This window comes from Carlito syrichta, unplaced genomic scaffold, assembly GCF_000164805.1.
Source record: "Carlito syrichta isolate Samal-C Ts95f unplaced genomic scaffold, Tarsius_syrichta-2.0.1 Scaffold315364, whole genome shotgun sequence".
Lineage (NCBI taxonomy): Eukaryota > Metazoa > Chordata > Mammalia > Primates > Tarsiidae > Carlito > Carlito syrichta.
Window position 1 is genome coordinate 142,864 of NW_007259460.1, and position 6,803 is coordinate 149,666.

The window sequence follows — 6,803 nt, forward strand, 5'->3', positions numbered from 1 at the left end:
GGATCTGTTCCTTCAAAAGCAAAAATGGGTTGTCTGACTGGAGACAGAGGAATAGAGAAAAAGGCATCCTTTAAATCCAGCACAGTGTACAACTGATGCCGAGGGGGAAGCAAGCTGAGCAATGTGTATGGGTTAGAAATAGTAGAATGGATATTTTCAACCCATTTATTAACCTCCCTTAAGTCCTGGACTGGTCAATAATCAGAAGTTTCTGGCTTTTTAACTGGTAGGAACAGAGTGTTCCAGGCAGACTGACAATGTGTCAGAATGTTAACTGCTAAAAGTCTTTTGATATGTGGAGCAATTCCTTTGTGGGCCTGTAAACTCATGGGATACTGATGAATGTGAACAAGAGAAGCTGATGCCGTTAAACTTACCACAACAGGAGGGTGATGCTTTGCCAATCCCGACAGACAGGTTAGTCTCCACCCAGACTGAAAGAAATTCCTGCTGCAACTGTAGAAGCAAACTTGACGAGCCATTCTTAGTGGGAGAGTTACAAGGAGTTAACAGATATTCCTCAGAAGGTGCAATAGTTAATAGCATCCGATAGGCAGTGTCAGTAGGAATATACATTTTAATTTCATCCAGTGAAAACACAATAGTTGCTCTTAGTTTCTGGAGAAAATCTTGGCCCATGAGAGGGTATGGGTAGTGAGGGAATATCAGAAACAAGTAGGAAACCCATTTTTTACCTAAATCTACCATCTGGTTGGCGGTGAACTTGTAGCTTGCTATTGTGCCCATTGCCCCTTGAACAGAAATTTGCTTTTTGGACATAGGTCCTAACGGTGACTTCAGGACTGACAGTTCCACCCCAGTGTCCACTAAGAGTTGAACTGGGTGGCCCCTGATAGCAGTGGTTACCATGGCTCTTGGGGACCTAAGAAAAAAGAGACCTGACCTCCTCAGTCTGAATCATTTTCAGTTTCACCAGTAGAGGGCAGGACCAGAACTGACTTAGGGTCTTCTGTCTTTGAGAGATGAGGGAAATTTTTTACCCAATGTCCCAGTTCCTTACAATAGGCACTTTGATTTTTAACTAGTTGGGTGTGTTCAGTTTCCTTCTATCTCTATAGTTTCTCCTTGTGATCTCCATGCTGATTTTGAACCAGTTGGGGAGGCCTAGATGGTAGCAACTAGTACATTTGCCTGCAGTTTTGTTACTCTGTCTAACTTTTGATCTTTCTGTTTCTGTTTCTCATCATCATGGTTGTCAAAAACTTTTTAGACTACTTTGAGTAACTGAGAAGTGTTCATTCCAACAAAACCCTCAAGTTTCTTTATCATCTTCTAGATGTTAGGGGCTGCCTGAGCTACAGAAGCCAGATTGATAGCCCAGGCATTCTCAAGTGCCGAGGGGTCAAATGGGCACTCAAATACAGAACGTCTCTTGAAGACGTTCAAGAAATGCCCCCAGTGACTCCTTGAGACCCTGAATGATCTCAGTAGTTTTAGAAAGATTAATAGGCTTCCAGGCTGCTTCCTTCAGATCAGCTAATGGAATCTGGTGGGAAGTGTCTAACACCCTGGATCCTGCTGAAGTGTTAGGATCCCAATCAGCATGGGAAGAGGGAAAAACCTTATTCAGCATTTCTTAATTCTCCTTCCTCCGTACCAGAAGCTGAAGCCAGAACAGACTTCTTGGCCTCAGCTCTGATGCATTGCTATTCCTCAGAGGTTAAAAAAAAAGTCAGGAGGAGTTGCTTGCAATTGTCCCAGGTGGGAAGATGAGTGTGCATGACTGACTCCATTAAGGAGGTCAGAGTCTATGTTTTATCTGAAATGGCAGATTTTGATATCTCCAGTTATATAAGTCAGAGGTGGAAAAGGGAGTATAAATCAAGAAAGACTACTCAGTCTGACCTGACTCCTGGGGAGGGAGAACTTCCTAGAGGGAAAGAAGAGGAGTTGGATTGGTCTGAGATTGGAGACGGGTCACCAATGGTGGAGAGGGCAGGCCCTCAGGCACCATCCCTGTCTGAGACCACAGCCTGACCCCTGGCAGGGGCATAAAAGGGAATGTGGAGGAAGTGACAGTGGGCAAAGAAGCCTGAGGATTATATGGTAGAGGCCTGGAGGTAGATATAACCAGGTCCTCAAGGGGATCTTCAGTAGAGGGGGGTAAAACAGGATATAACCCAGTGGAAATCAGAGGTTTAGAAACAAAGACGTGATTGGGGGTTTCAAGAGAGCATGCCTTTAACCATGGGGGTGAATTTTGGACCAAATTTAACCATTGGTCAATATAGGGAATCTGATCACGGTGACTAGGAATCCCCATAATGACCTTCCAAATAGACCTAGTGACATAAACATCCAGAGACCAGGTGGAGAGCCATCTAACATTAAACAAAGGTCAGTCAATTTCACAAAGGGTGTAGAACCTATCTTTTGAAAGGTGGACACAACAGGAAATCCAACAGAGAAATTTTTATCATACAGTCCAGGGAACTGGAAGGCTTTGAAGCATGTTTCCCCATGTTGTCAAAACCAGTAAATCACAGGAGGCACCTGTTGAGAACCAGACCTCCAACCACAAAGAGATCAATAAAAGCCTGAAGAAGTTTCTGACCTTATTCAATCTGAGAGTGCAGCAGAAGCAAGCCCAGTAGCAAAGAACATAGCAAGAATGCAAAGAATGGAAGGGAGCCAAGAATGACAGGGTTAGAGAAATACCACAGACAATCAGAAGTCACAGCAGGTACCCAACAGAAACCAGATACTAAACCAAGACACTGTTCAACCAATGTCTTGGGTCAATGAACAGAGTCTAAGGAGCAGCCTCATCAGGCTCCATCCTCCTCAACAGAGTTGTAGCCACATACAGATTAAACAGATTCTTACCTCCTAGGAGAACACAGAGGGACTCAGGAATTTTTGAGGTGGGAGGAAATCAGTGGTCATTCCTTCTTCCTCCAAGCCAGATGAGAGATTATGAGGCCCTGGAATGACAGAGGGATTGCCTCCCCTATAACTCCTCCACTGAGCCAGGGAGAGCTGGAGCGAGGTCACCTACCGAGGTTGGTGAATTCTTGCTGGGTTCTCCAAATGTTGTGATCAGAGTGTGAGAAAGGAGACATCAACCCGCAGACAGACTATGAGTCCTTTATTTAGCCAGTAACTGAGAGCGGGCTAGTGTCCAAAGAACTCTTGATCCCAAACAGAGTGAGTAAGGGGTATATAAAGGCAGAAATTATGTAAGCTGTACAATTTGGTTTATATTTTCTTGGCACAATACTTGATTGTGAAAGGGTACAGTTACCTATGGATTTTGCAACTAGAGTGTTTCCAATCATCAAGGAGTACAAGAATGTAGGTGTGTGGTGTGATTATGAGAAAGTTACATAAGAGGGTTATTTCTAGGTTAAAATGGAAGGTTTGTTACAAAATGGAGTTATTTATGTTAAGCAAGTTATTACAGGCTATTATAGATTTTGCAGATAGATATTTTATTTATCCCTATCATGAGGTTCTTACAAAGTTTTTTTTCTTTTGCTGTTTGTTTTCTGTTAACTTTTGGTTTAATGTATGTGTGTATTTTCAAGTTTGTAGTTGTGATGTATTCTCTGTTGATTCTGTATTCTGCTGTTCTCTTGGGTAGTGTGTGGTCATTCTTTTCTTTCTTTCTTCTGTGTTTAATACCTTTTTGAGTATCTCCTGTCGAGCTGGTCTGGAAGCTGTATACTCTCTTAGGGATTGGATGTATGGGAAGAATTTTAATTCTCCATCACTGATGAAGATGAGCTAGGCTAGGTAGAAAATTCTTTGTTAAAATTATTTATCTTTAAGGATGTTGAATATTGGACTCCAGTCCCTTCCAGCTTATAGCGTCTGCCAATAGGTCTGCTACTATTCTGATAGGTTTCCCCAGTAGACAGTCTGACCTTTCTCTCTTGCTGGCTTTAGAATTTTTCTTGTGGACCTACTTTGTGTAGGCAAATTACTATGTGTCTAGGGGTTGGTCTGCTCATTTAATTCCTTGTGGGGGTTCTCTGTATCTGTTTGGATGGTCATATCTCTGGTGAGATGGGGAAGGTTTTCTTGGATAACCTCGTGGAATACTTGCTCCAAGGTATTCTCCCTTTTCCTATACCAGTCAGGCATAGTTTCCTATACCAGTCAGGCATAGTTTCAGCCTCTTGACATAATCATGCATCTCTTGGAGGCTTTGTTCTTTCTCTCTGAGTTTTCTTTCTATGACTTTTACAGATCAGGTGAATTCCATGTTTTCGTCTTCAAGTTCTGAATTTCTTTTTCTGCTTCATTAATTCTGCTTTCCATGCTTGTCAGCAATTTATTTATTTCCTGAATGAAATTTTTTGTGGCCAAAATCTCTGTTACAAGTTATTTCAGTGTTGCCTCTTGTCTTTCTTGAGTCTTGTTCACTCTTTCCATTCATTCCCTAATCTCTGTTGTATTCTGGGGCCAGTCATTGGTGATTTCTATTGTTTGGTCTCTGAGGTTTCATTTTTCAGGCATTTTCTCTTTGTGACACTGGGAATTACCTGTGTTCCTCCGTTGATTTTTTTCTTTCTTTCTTTTCTCTTTAGTTCCATTATTCTATTGGCAGTAGGAGGGGCTTTCACTATTGATGTTTGCTCAGCCCTTTAGTCTTCCCTGATAAGGGCTCTAAATTTGTTCTGTTTTGTAACAGGTCTGTGGGTGGGAAACTTTGCTGTCTTCTGTAGTTTTGAGAGTCGAATAAGATGGAAGATGGGGAGCTAGTATACAGAAACTACTTGCAAATCACTATGTTCACTGATAGTAGTATGGGTTCCCTGAGACCCATTCCCTACCACAACTCTATATGATGATGCAATGGGTATGTGTGCCTACCTTCATTGATCTCTCTGGAGGGCTTCCCCATTCTTTTCTGGCCACATCATTTGTCCTGTGATTGAATCAGGGTAAAGGGTGAGGCACTAGAGACTCAGACTCATTCTGTCCCTCCAGAGTTTGTGTTTTGAGAATATTCCCTCTGGGTCATGTTCAATCCCTGAGTAGTTAATCTGCCAATCACAGAGGTCAAATCAGGTCTGTTGCTCCCTGGTGAGCAAACCTGAGCACTGTCCTGTCCAGTTTTTCAGATGGTGGCAGGTTACCTCTTTTTCTTTCTCCAGTGGGGCTCTGCCTCTGAACTCCCTCACTGTGCTCGCTCTGCAGCACTTGCTGCCAGTATCTGGCCAGATGCTGCAGTGATGAGGCAGAGCCTGCAGTTATCAGTCTCTCTCAGCAGCTTCTTCCTGAAAATGGCTTTGTTGATTTTTTTAAAATGGTGCTTAGCTTCTATGCCCTGGGAAGCACTAAAGACCATGCAGAGTAGCTGTGTCACCAGCTACTTCACCAGGTAATACCTGGTCACTTGCTCTCAAGTTCCTACTCAGTCAGTCACTCACACACTCACTTACTCACCAGAACATACAGAAAATTTCTATATACTCATTCACTCACACTGGGACTTGTTAGTCTGACTGTCTCTGCTGCCATCTTCCTGGCCTTGCCAATGACTTTCTTAGAGTATTATCATAATTGTTCAGGGTCCACTTATGAGTGAGAACATATGGTACTCAGTTCTTTGTTTCTGTGATAGACCACTGAGTATTATAGACTCTAAATGCATGCAAGTTTTCATGAAGTTCATAATTTTGTTCTTCTTTATGGATGCATAATATTCCATAGTGTATATGTACCATATTTTTTTATCCAGTCCATTTTTGATGGGCAGAGCAGTTTGTTCCATGTTTATGCTATTGTGAATAATGCTGCAATGAACAAGTATGTGCAGGTATCTTTTTCATAGAGTAATTTGAGTTTCTCCAGGTATATTCCTAGAGGGAGGATTGCTGGTTCATATGGAAGGACTATTTTTAGATCTTTTAGATATTATCACATTGTTTTCCACAGAGGTTGTATTAGTTTACACTCCCAAGTGTAGAAGTGCTCCTTTTTCCCTGCTTCCTCTCCAGCATCTGTTGTTTTTGAGTAATTAATGATGGCCATCCTGACTAGAGTTAGGCAGTATCTCAGTGTGATTTTAATTTTCATCTCTTTGATAATTAGTGAGGCTGTTAATTTTTTCATGTATCTGCTGAGTTCTTGTATGTCTTTTTTTTTTTTTGAGAAGTGTCTTTTCATATCTTTTGTCCACTTTTTAATGGTGTTATTTTTTTTCTTTTTTTTTGGCATTTATAGGTTCTTATAGATTGTAGATATTAGGTCTTTGTCAGATATATCATTGGCAAATATTTTTTTCCCATTGTGTGGACTGTCTCCCCGCTCTCTTGATGGTTTCTTTTGCTTTTCAGTTTGATGAGGTCCCACTTGTCTATCTTATCTTTTATAACATGGACATTTGGAGTTTTGGTCAGGAATTGGTCACCAGTTCCAATTTCCATAAGGGTGTCTCCTGCATTTTCTTTTCTTTCCTTTTCTTTTTTAACCTCTGAACTTTTTATTAGCCTCATGCTTCCCCAAAGGGTACCGTGCTCCCACCAACTCAGTTCCTCATAATTTTGGTGTCATTGGTTTCAGACCCCAATTTGCCATCCATTCTCCTGCAAGTCTTTTGGATCATCTGAATGGAGCTGTTGTTGTCCAGGGCATTACCAAGACTAAAGTCCTCCCTATCCTTCAGCAACCAGCAGTGGGTGACAACCTCAGCCTCCAGATTTACCTTGATGCTCATCAGCACCTCATATTCTTAAGTCTGACACTAGCCCTCTACCTGGGTCTGTGCCTGCTCAGATTCCAGGTGAACCAGGGCACTGTTTAGCTGCTCCATCTGCATGGTGTAGTGAGCA